Source organism: Clarias gariepinus, chromosome 28 (assembly GCF_024256425.1).
Source record: "Clarias gariepinus isolate MV-2021 ecotype Netherlands chromosome 28, CGAR_prim_01v2, whole genome shotgun sequence".
NCBI classification, from domain to species: domain Eukaryota; kingdom Metazoa; phylum Chordata; class Actinopteri; order Siluriformes; family Clariidae; genus Clarias; species Clarias gariepinus.
Window position 1 is genome coordinate 20,559,880 of NC_071127.1, and position 12,564 is coordinate 20,572,443.

General features: G+C 39.9%; 1 non-coding gene and 1 pseudogene across 1 annotated transcript; one reads left to right on the forward strand and one right to left on the reverse strand.

The window, feature by feature from the left end:
- The window catches only part of LOC128516130 (histone H2AX-like), a 197,602-nt pseudogene that overhangs the window by 87,689 nt on the left and 97,349 nt on the right, over positions 1-12,564 (reverse strand).
- Positions 4,554-4,624, forward strand: trnad-guc (transfer RNA aspartic acid (anticodon GUC)). Its single transcript has one exon. It is a non-coding gene; the product is annotated as a tRNA-Asp (tRNA).

Sequence of the window (12,564 nt, forward strand, 5' to 3'; positions counted from 1 at the left end):
CAGTCTATACACAATAATATTCTTTGTTTTTTTTTTGTTTTTTTTAAACGGGTATGGGGGCTATCTTGGTTCAATAATCTCCGTGCCTGGTTTAGGTTTAGTATTTAGTGCGCATCTGTTATATTACAACTATCATAACACTCAAATACCTTTTATTGGGAGTTAAGTGACTGATGTGCCTAACATTTTTCAGCTGAGCCTTTGTTTCACTGAAAACGACCGCGACACCCCCCTCTCTCTCTCTCTCACACACACACACACACACACACACACACACACACAGAGCCGACCAAATCATTAGCACGTCCCTCCCCCAAACAGCACAGACATTTACTTTCTATCCATTTACTTACACCTGAACTGAGTTGTTTGAGTAACATGGGTCGAACCCGTTACAAATCATAACAGTCTACTGCATTTCATTCTTATAATAACGCAAAAACACAAGCGGGGCTGAAAGACCGACATCTGCTGACGCAGTAGAACGTCCTAACACTGTTTTAATTTTATGGTAATTTATTTCAGTTAATAAATCTACTATAAATGTAAAGAACACAATAAATAAGATGACACAAATCCATACACGCTTTTTTTCTAATTACAAGTGATAAAATCAAAAGGCTCACTGTGTTAACATTTATTGTGCTTAAATTTGATCCTAATAAGATTTGATTTAATTTGAATTTTAGAACAGTGGCAGCTGGAACACCTAAAACAGATGCAGGATTATTTTTTTATAATCTAAATAAAAATGCTTTTTTAAACGTGGGCTATTGTTATTTACATGCAATATTTGTTAATTTAATTTAAATGGGGTTTGGTCTCCGGAATGTTGAGCATTAGGATCTTCTTCTTTACTTTCCTACGTAGAATCAGCGCTTAATCGCACGCATTAAGTTTTGTAAATTCGTTTAATGTTTAATAGTAAATAATGACCCCCGTTGCGCTGTACCACCGCTCGGAAAACCTTATGAAATACAAGTTTAGGACAATTATGATGATCTGCCACGGCGTGCGCGTGTGATGGGTGTACGCCCAAATCTACTATAACTACTCCCTCACTCCGTAGGCTCCCTGAGTAGGCGGCAAAGGGGACGGAGCCGCCTATTTGTGCCGGCTGGCGATAATTAACGTTAATATGATCTCGGGCTTGCTCCGCATTATAAAAGCAAGGCGCGGAGGTTTGTCTGAGGTCTGGGAAGTACGTGATGTGATGGAGAATATAAAAAAAAAAAAAGCATGTCAGTGGGGAGATGTGACGCGCCCCAGAGACTTTAAACAAGGGCACTAGAATTCCGCCCTTTGATCTCCGCGCTGAGGACAGCGCGAGAAAGAGCTGCGCGAGCTCCCGCGGCATCTTCACTCCCGCACCGTGCCCGCCCTCGCAGCCCCGCTGCCGAAGAGGAAAAGTGTGGTTAGGTTTTTGCGTCAGCGAGAACTCGCGCCGGCCATCGACAGCGGGAGAAGCGCCGTCACGAGGGAGCGTGCAGGAGCGCTGCCTCCGCGTGCTCAGTTCTGCCACTCGCACCAACACTTATCGTCAGCTGTGTGCCCGCATGCCAGTGTGGCACAGCCCCCGGAACTGCACATGCACAACCTTTATCCCATTCTTTCCTTTCTCCCTCCAACACTTTCCTTCCCCATTTTGCCTAAATAAATTACCCTTTTCCCGTAAGACCTCGCCTCGTGTCCGTGCTTTATGGTGCCGCCCATGCAACATGGGTCGAATCCGTTACAGATCATAACAGTCTACTGCATTTCATTCTTATCATAACGCACAAACACAAGCGGGGCTGAATGACCGACATCAGCTGACGCAGTAGAACGTCCTGACAATGTTATAATTTTTATGGTCATTTATTTTAGTTAATAAATCTACTATAAATTTAAAGAACACAAGATATAAGATGACACAAAACCCTACACGCGTCTTTTCTAATTACACGTGATAAAATTTAAAGGCTCACTGTGTTAACATTTATTTTGTTTAAATTTGATCCTAATAAGATTTCATTTCATTTAAATTCTACATTTGTATCGTCATTTTAGTTCTGTGATTATAAATTTGTTTAACTACAATGTTTTACTTGATTTTATCCGCTACTACGTGCAGTTCTAAAACTCTGTGTCTCATTAATCCAGCAGAGAATGAACTAAGGCATGAGGCGTCAGTCTGTAGTTATATAGCGCCACTCAACGGTAAAAGCCAGCAAACGCACAAAGCCAAACGGTACCGCCGAGCACCGCGACGGTAGGACCTACATTCCGATTGATTAACCACTGTAACCTGATAATTGTTTTGTTCAGCATTCTACCCATGAATTAAACACCACATCTCAGTCAGAAGTCAGAGCTGAAGTAGAATTTAATATTCAAACCCCTTGCCTGTAGTAGAATATTTTTCTTTTTCCTGAATTTTAGGTTACCCGTGGTATGGCCCAATTGTCCTCAGAGAAGCAGAATTATATTGAGAAGAACGGTGAGGAGAAGGTAATATTGAGAATTACATGATTCAGGAAAATGATTACCTGTAGTCTTTACCTATTGAGCTATAAGTCTAATACCTGGATGTTTTCTATTCTTAATATTTTCAGGTTTATCCTGTTAAAGAGTCGTTGGTTAAAGAGGAGCTGAGCTTTTGCTTATCAACACAAGGACTTGAACAGGTATTTAAATATTTTGATGGATTTGTTAGACATTATTTACAGTATTTGACCTTTTTTATTAAAACTGGAACAACACATTGTCAGTATAGGTTTTGATACTGTGTGAATGTGTTTGTATACACCGTTCCACACTGTGCCTAAACCCGGGTTATCTTCTTTTGAAACCCTACTTTTAACTCCATGTAAAGGAGTGTTTCACACTTGAAATTAGGGAGTGGGATTATCATCGCATTTTACCTGTTGTTCTAAAAAACTGCTCTGTAGCAGGATCCACACCGCTTTTGCAGGGTTAACACCGCATTGTGGTGCCAAACATGTACAGTGTGGAACAAAGCAGGGGTAAAATGTTATGACATTGTGTGTTAGCAACATACAACCAATCAGAAAGGCCGTGTGTACAGTCACAGAAAATGACCAGCGTACACTTCATATCAATAACTCCACACGCTGTGTAAACAACCATATCACCATCTGAGTGTGTGTGTGTGTGTGTGTGTGTGTGTGTAGTCTGATTCCTGCAGTGTGTGTGTGTGTGTGTAGTCTGATTCCTGCAGTGTGTGTGTGTGTGTGTAGTCTGATTCCTGCAGTGTGTGTGTGTGTGTGTAGTCTGATTCCTGCAGTGTGTGTGTGTGTGTAGTCTGATTCCTGCAGTGTGTGTGTGTGTGTGTGTGCGTGTGTGTGTGTGTGTGTGTGTGTGGTCTGATTCCTGCAGTGTGTGTGTGTGTGTGTGTGTGTGTGTGTGTGTGTGTGTAGTCTGATTCCTGCAGTGTGTGTGTGTGTGTGTGTGTGTGTGTGTAGTCTGATTCCTGCAGTGTGTGTGTAGTCTGATTCCTGCAGTGTGTGTGTGTGTGTGTAGTCTGATTCCTGCAGTGTGTGTGTGTGTGTGTGTGTGTGTGTGTAGTCTGATTCCTACAGTGTGTGTGTGTGTGTAGTCTGATTCCTGCAGTGTGTGTGTGTGTGTAGTCTGATTCCTGCAGTGTGTGTGTGTGTGTAGTCTGATTCCTGCAGTGTGTGTGTGTGTGTAGTCTGATTCCTGCAGTGTGTGTGTGTGTGTGTGTGTGTGTGTAGTCTGATTCCTGCAGTGTGTGTGTGTGTGTGTAGTCTGATTCCTGCAGTGTGTGTGTGTGTGTGTAGTCTGATTCCTGCAGTGTGTGTGTGTGTGTGTAGTCTGATTCCTGCAGTGTGTGTGTGTGTGTGTAGTCTGATTCCTGCAGTGTGTGTGTGTGTTTGTGTGTGTGTGTGTGTAGTCTGATTCCTGCAGTGTGTGTATGTGTGTGTAGTCTGATTCCTGCAGTGGCAGGAATCAGACTACACACACAGGCACTTACACACACGCACCGTGAGGCACTTACACACACGCACCGTGAGGCACTTACACACACGCACCGTGAGGCACTTACACACACGCACCGTGAGGCACTTACACACGCACCGTGACGCACTTACACACACGCACTTACAGATCTGGCCTTTAAAAAAAATCGCGTTTTGAGAAAAGGGATCCCGTGGCTGTGAAAATGCCCTTCATTACCTGTAAGGGGCAGTCATGTTTCAGGCTGAAGTATGGTGTGTCTACTGAAGCCGATAATGTGTTGTGTCTCTTAGGCACCCATTGACAGCAAGCGACAGAGCTCATAAACGTGTCAAGCTCAAACTGATATGTATTTATTCTTCATTTTCTTCTCTCCTTCAATGATGGTACTTCTTTGACTGCGTTTTCTCCATTCAGAATTATTATTATTATTATTAGTAGTAGTGCTCCAAATTTATTATTATTATTATTATGTAACGCACCCGCGCGTGTGCAAAAAGACTAATGATGTAACAAAGATGTATGATATGTTAGCCTATAACATTATTGTTTTTATCTGCTCCGAATATACGAGGGCACTGGTGGCTCAGTGGTAGGTGATTCGCCTGTCATGCGAAAGACCTGGGTTCGATTCCCAGCCAGTGCTCAAAGCTCCGGTGTTATGCGCTAAAATATCCCCCTGCCACAATATTGCCATTACATTATCAAATTATGCTTAAGTACTGCGTCAGCTAGTAACCCTAGTGCTCAGCTGCTCTCATTTCTTGCAGTATAGCTCATAGTCTCAGAAGAGTCCTAGTTAATCGGTGACAATCCAGAGCCCCGGCCAGGGAGCAGACAGACAGGATAAACCAACTGTCTGCTAGCTGCATAGAGTCGTCACTCAGGGTTCACTGTATTGAGACTGTGTCTGTTAACTGGTAGAGGAGGAGGCGTCGCAGGTATTCACAATGATAATTTGACTATTGTACAAAAACACAGACACAAATTTAATTCATTTGAAATTCTTTATAGTAACATAAGTGTATTTAACTATATTAAGTCAGCTCAGTCGATTCGGCTAATTGTCATTTACAGACCTCCAGGGCCGTACTCGGAATTTCTTAGTGAATTTGCAGATTTCCTCTCAAACCTAGTCGTTTCTGTGGACAAAGTGTTAATTGCTGGAGATTTTAATATTCATTTTGAAAACCCAGAAGACCCTCTGAGAACTGCATTTATGTCTATACTGGACTCGGTAGGAGTAAATCAGTGTGTAGTAGGACCCACTCATAAAGCAGGTCACACTTTAGATTTAATAATATTATTCGGATTATATATAAGAAATTTATTCACAATTCCACTATCTGAAGTTATCTCAGATCACTATCTTGTCTCGATTCAAGTGTAATGTACGCACAGCGCCGCGCTACCGTATGAAACGTACATTCACATCAACTACCGAACAGAGTTTTATCAGTAATCTCCCAGAGTTATCAACTTTGATTAGATCACCGTCTGACCCCACAGAACTCGATCAGGCGACTGAATATTTAGAGTCGACATTTCGCTATACCTTAGATAATGTAGCTCCAGTTAAAAGAAAAATTATTAGAGATAAGAAACTTGCTCCCTGGTATAACGATCATACGCGCACTTTAAAACAGACCGTTCGGAAATTAGAACGTAAATGGCGTCAAACTAAATTACTAGTATTTCAAATAGCATGGAAGGAGAGCATCCTGAACTATAGAAAAGCTCTTAGTGTAGCTAGATCAACATATCTCTCCACTCTTATAGAAAATAACAAAAATATCCTAGACTTTTATTTAATACCGTAGCCAAATTAACCAGAAATAAGACCACTGCAGTAATCTCCACAACAACATGGTGTAATAGTGAGGACTTCATGAACTTTTTTAATAATAAAATTGTAAATATTAGGCATAAAATTGAGGTTTTGAAACCGAACAATGTAATTGATGCAGATGTTAATCTAGCCATGTCAGACCAGAACCTAGAATACTTTACTCCCCTTGAAGAGAATGAACTAATTTCACTCATCTCTTCTTCAAATTCATCAACCTGTATATTAGATCCTGTACCGACACATTTTCTTAAACAGATAGTACCAGCAATAACAGAACCCCTGTTGAGAATAATTAATTCTTCACTCAGCATTGGTTATGTTCCAAAATCTTTTAAATTCGCAGTTATCAAACCAATAATTAAGAAACCTAACCTCGACCCCTGTCAGCTGTCCAGTTACAGGCCAATATCAAACCTCCCCTTTATCTCTAAGATTCTGGAAAAGATAGTAGCGGAGCAGCTATGCTCATATCTACATAGAAATGGCATACATGAACTGTATCAGTCAGAATTTAGGCCTCATCACAGCACAGAGACAGCACTCGTTAAAGTAGTAAATGACATACAATTGGCCTCTGATCAGGGTTGTGTAACTATGCTTGTATTACTCGACCTAAGTGCAACTTTTGACACCGTTGATCACGCTATTCTTCTTCACAGATTAGAAAATGTAGTAGGAATTAAGGGTACAGCCCTCTCCTGGCTCAGATCCTATCTGACCCATCGTTATCAGTATGTAGACTTAAATGGTGATTATTCTGCATGTTCTCTAGTGGAGTTTGGCGCTTCGCAGGGTTCAGTTTTAGGTCCACTGCTTTTTTTCCCCTTCACATGCTTCCTCTGGGCAACATAATCCGTAAGCATGGTATTAGTTTTCATTGTTATGCTGACGATACACAGTTATATGTCTCAGCAAAAACTGATGAGAAAAAACAGCTTACTAAAATTGAGCAATGTGTGCAGGACATAAGAAATTGGATGCTAATTACCTTTCTTCTGTTTAATCCGGATAAGACAGAAGTTCTAGTCATAGGATCGCATACAGCTAGGAGTAAAATTTTAGATCACAACATAACTTTAGATGGCGTTTCTGTTCCATCAAGTGCAACAGTGAAAGACCTTGGTGTGATTATAGATTCCAGCCTTTTATTTGAAGCTCATGTAGATAATATTACCAGGATAGCATTCTTTTACCTCAGAAATATTGCCAGAATAAGAAATTTATTGTCCCTAAACGATGCAGAAAAACTAGTTCATGCTTTTATCACCTCTAGGTTGGACTACTGTAATGCCTTACTGTCTGGTTGTTTAGCTAGATGCATAAATAAGCTTCAGCTAGTCCAGAATGCAGCAGCGAGAGTCCTCACTAGAACCAGAAGATATGAGCACATTACCCCTATCTTATCTTCACTTCATTGGCTCCCTGTGAAATTTCGCATTGATTTTAAAATACTACTCTTGACATATAAAGCATTAAATAGTCTCGCACCGCAGTACCTGAGCGAACTGCTGGTGTCTTACGATCCACCACGCCTACTTCGATCAAAGGATGCAGGCTGCTTGTCAGTACCGCGTATTATGAAAAATATAGCTGGGGGCAGAGCTTTTTCTAACAAAGGCCCAAAATGATGGAATAGTCTTCCAAATAGTGTTCGGGACTTAGACACAGTCTAAGTGTTTAAGTCCAGGCTAAAAACTTATTTATTTAGCCAAGCATTTTTATAAATAGATTTGCCATAGGTAAAGGAGCAGATCTGGGGGACTCATGGACGTAGAGTATTATGGTGAACTGGTATGTTTGGATGCTGTCTTCCTCACTCTCATTGATCACTCAGGTTTGTTGACGGTGAGGTGATTGTTTGCTTTACATCTCAGGAAGCCCTCATGTCTGTGTTTCCTTCTGGCTCTCCCTTTTAGTTATGCTGTCATAGTTAGTCCTGCCGGAGTCTCTGCTTGCACTCTACAGTTAATATACATTCACATTATACATTGTGTGACTGTGACCATACCTAACTGCCATCCCTTCTCTTCTTCTCTTTCTCCCCCTCTTTCTTATTCCTCTCTTCTCCTGTCTCCCCCTTTCACTCTTTCTCTCTCTCTGTTGAGCTACACATGTCGTTCCTGAGCTGCCAGTGATCCAGACTCCCTCTGCCCTCCGGACCTGTCTGACCGATCCTGGTTGGAGATCTCGTCACATGGATGCCCCGTGTGTCTCTCTGGGATGCATCAGGTGTCTGGGGATGATTCTCTCTACCTAGAAGATGGTTCTGGCCTTGACTGGTGTTGGCAACTGTTTCTCTGGGGACTTGACAGTTCGATACTTCAGGACTGGAACTTCTTACAAGTCTACCTGGGTCTTCAATAACTACCTGGACTCCATATTAACATCAATTAACATCAGCTATTATAGCTGAACTGCCTCCCACCCTACACACTGTATAAATGCAGATCATTTACTGCTTTCTGTTTCACCCAAATGAGGATAAGTTCCCTGTTGAGTCTGGTTCCTCTCAAGGTTTCTTCCTATTACCGTCTCAGGGAGTTTTTCCTTGCCATTGTTGCCCTCGGCTTGCTCACCAGGGACAAACTGACTATTTTGATTCATACAAATTCACATTTCATACAAACTTAAATAATTCTTTTGATTGTGTAAAGCTGCTTTGCGGCAATGAAAATTGCTAAAAGCGCTATACAAATAAAATTTTATTGAATTGAGTACTAAATGCAAGTTTGCAATTGAGAATTTTTTTTTCTTAAGCTATGAAACACATTAGCACTCACCTCACAGTTGCTATAATTTAATGATAATCATAAGCAAAAAGTGTAAAACAAAGGATTTACATTTATTAAATTTTCACCCAGAGCGGGATTCGAACCAGGGTCTGGACGATTTTATACTATTATTTTAACAACGCCACACCACGTGGAAAGCCACAAAAATGCTTCAATTTCATTGGCTATGTGTCAGCTATTCACGACATGTGAGTGTCAGCTATTCACGACTGGCCCCCCGAGGAACGCAGAATCCCCGGGCTTTGCCTGCGCTTTCTCCATTTGTTATTACAGGGGCGGACTGGGACCAAAAAGTGGCCCTGGACTTCCTGGCCCACAGCAGCCCACATCATAATACATTGGCTCATTAATGTAGAGATACATTTTTAAAACCAGTTACTAGTATAAAAATATAACACAATACAGAAATCAATGCTATTTAAACATATTATTTGAAGTATCACTGAACATATATTGGGTCAAAGAAACAAAAAAAAAGAACATCAAGACAAACAACATATAAATCTATAAAGACAATATTTTAAAAGGAATGGCAATAAAACTGAACAGGTAAGCTGAAATAAAATCAGTAGCAGCATTAGCTTACGCTAGTAAACTAGTTACTTATTTTAATTATTATGGTAGTCAATATTAATACTAAATAATGCTGAGAAACATTATTTTGAATTAATATTGACTACCATAATAATTACTAGCACGAGTTAATGCTGCTACTAATTTTATTCTGTTTGATTGCCATTCTTTTTACTTGGCTCTGGTACAGGGGAGACGTGTTGGTCGGTGAGTGGGCATCAAGATGATATCCCCGAAATGCAAAATGTTCATGATAACTTACAAAAAAAAGGCCAATCTGTTTGAATATTCCACCCATATAAGGGTGACAAATATCAGAAATCAGAAAGGGGCATATGCTTTTTTATGGCACTGCACATGTAGTCAGATTGTTCCACTGGGATTAAACTCCTATTAAGGAGTTATAGTACTTTCAAAATCATACTAACTACACTGATATGAATAACTTTGAATGATGAATGCTTTTTACCACCCTTGTGACTCAATAAGAGACAATGCCAAAAATATATTCTAACAGCATGTAAATGATACATTTTGGCAGTATTGTCTTGCATCTTTTGAAATACATAAATAAATTAAAAAAGAAAAAATTACAATACTGCGAAAATGTTTCATTTTGCTGTCAAAATGTTTATAAGCCTGGGTCTCTGTGAGACTGGTGCTACTAGACACTGAAAATATTGTAGATTTATATGTTGTTTGTCTTATTATTCTTTCCTTTGTTTTACAAATATGACCCAATACATGTTCGGTGAAACTTTGTTTTATGTTTTTGTATTGTGTTATATTTTTATACTAGTAAGTAGTTTTAAAAATTTATCTCCACTTTATTGAGCCAGTGTATTATGATGTGGGATGTGGTGGGCTGCTGGATCCAGCCTCACTGTCCCTGACCTGTTATAGGCAGAATCTGTTCATTTGAAGCATTTCACAGCATTTACCTCTAAAGCGTTTTCTTATTTTCGCGTAACCTTTTCTTCTTCCTCCTTTCATTCATGGAAATTATCATTAATTTGCTCAGAAAATTTGCTGCATCGAGAAAGGATCAATATCTAAAAAGTTTAAGATGCCCACGTGTGTGGACAAAGAATACAAAAGTGTATAATCTTTAATAAAGTTAGCCTAATACAATATTGTTTCCAATGCTGAAGCAAACATGATTTTGTTTTAGTCTATTCATTGAATACAACGCGACAGCGCGCTCCGAGGTGAAGCGCACCCACCCGTACTGTTATCCCCCATCTTGCCTTTCATTCATGACAGGTGTGAAGTCATCAAACCGGTTTCGCTGCTGGGGAAATTCGCAGAATTGGGGGATTTAAAACAAATTAACAAGACCGCGCAAGACGTCTCTGCCCTTAAATGCATTTCGCCAGCAAAACATAAACATTAAAATAAACATAAGTAAATATAAAATGTTTAATGGTAACAATTAAATCAGACTTCATAGTTGGATTTGATACTTTTTTTTTTTTTTTTTTTTTTTTTCAACAATATTTTTATTGATTTTATAACAGGGATATTACAGGGTAGACATGTAATGTTAAAAACCTCCTTATAAATCCCTATAACACCCACCCCACCCCTCCCTAGCTCCAAGCCAGCTTTACAAGTACAAGGAAAGGCTAGACGCCAGGCACAACAAAGGAGAGAAACTAAAAAAAGAAAAAAGAACCTGGAGCTGGAAGTCTTTTAGTTTTGTGTACAACAACAAAAAGAGAAAAGAGAACAAACAAACAAACGATTAAATAGAAAAGGAATCAAACTATAGATGTATATGAAAAAAGCGAAGGAAGGGCCCCCACACCTGTTGGAATTTTAAGTCTGGATAATGGATTGAGTAGTGGATCTTCTCCAGGGACAGACAAGACATAATATCTCTGAGCCACTGGGCGTGAGTGGGTGAAGTGGCATCCTTCCATTTGAATAAAAGAGAACGCCTGGCCAGGAGTGTCGCAAAAGATAACAAACGCTGTTTAGCTGGAGTTAAACGCTTGTCTTCCTCTCCAGTGACACCAAAGAGAGCGATCAGAGGATCTGGTTCAAGGTTACATTTCAATATGTACGACAAGGTTTTAAAAACATCCCTCCAGAATTTTTCCAAATTCGGGCATGTCCAGTACATATGAATAAGAGACGCCTCTCCACTTTTACATTTCTCACAACAAGGATCAATGTCTGGGTAAAAACGGGAAAGTTTAAGTTTGGAGAAATGAGCCCTGTGTACAACCTTAAACTGTAATAAAGAGTGGCGAGCACATAAGGAAGTTGAATTGACAAGTTTAAGAATTGAATTCCAAGTATCATCTGACAGCGAGAGATTTAAATCTTTCTCCCAAGCAGTTTTAATTTTACTTAAAGGGGTGTAACTCAAACCCATCAATCCACCATAAATAGTGGATATTAGGCCTTTACGCAGCGGGGACAAACATAGGAGATTATCTATAATATTTGCAGCAGGAGCTTCAGGGAAGTTCGGTATTAAAGAGCGAATGAAGTGTCTTACTTGCAGGTATCTGAAAAAGTTTGAATTGGGTAGGTTAAACCTTTCAGAAAGCTGCTCAAACGATGCAAACTTATGGTCAACAAACAGATCTTTGCAAAGCTTGATACCCTTGTTGTACCATTCCTGAAACACTGAGTCATGTAAGGAGGGTTGGAAGAGATGGTTAGAGACAATAGGACTGGACAGAGAGAAGCCCAGAAGACCGCAGTGCTTTCTGAACTGAGCCCATACTCTCAAGGTGTGCCTAACAACTGAGTTATTGATTAATTTTATTGAGGGGATGGGGAGTGCAGATCCAAGGAGTGCAGAGACAGAGAGATTTTTGACAGACTTTATCTCCATTTCCACCCAGGCAGGCCGATTAGGTTGGTTATGAAAATATGCCCAAAAGATGACAGATCGAATGTTTGCTGCCCAGTAGTAAAAGCGAAAATTAGGCAGAGCCATGCCACCATCTCTTTTAGATCTTTGAAGTAGGGACTTATTTAATCGTGGATGTTTACCTTTCCAAAGGTAAGAGGATATAATTGAGTCTAAAGCACCAAAGTAAGATTTGGGAATGAAAACAGGTACAGACTGAAAGAGATATAAAAATTTAGGAAGAATACTCATTTTAATGGCATTAATGCGGCCCACCAGGGACATGGACAGTGGTGACCATTTTTCCAAGTCCTTTTTAGTTTGGGTTAACAACCTAGTAAAATTTTCTTTAAAAAGGTGTTTATGTTTCCTTGTGATTGTAATACCGAGATAGGTAAACTGATTTTTCACTATCTTGAATGGAAAATTGTACATACCAGTTGTTACTGCTGTATTATTAAGCAGAAAAAGTTCACTTTTGCGCAAATTCAATTTATACCCTGAAA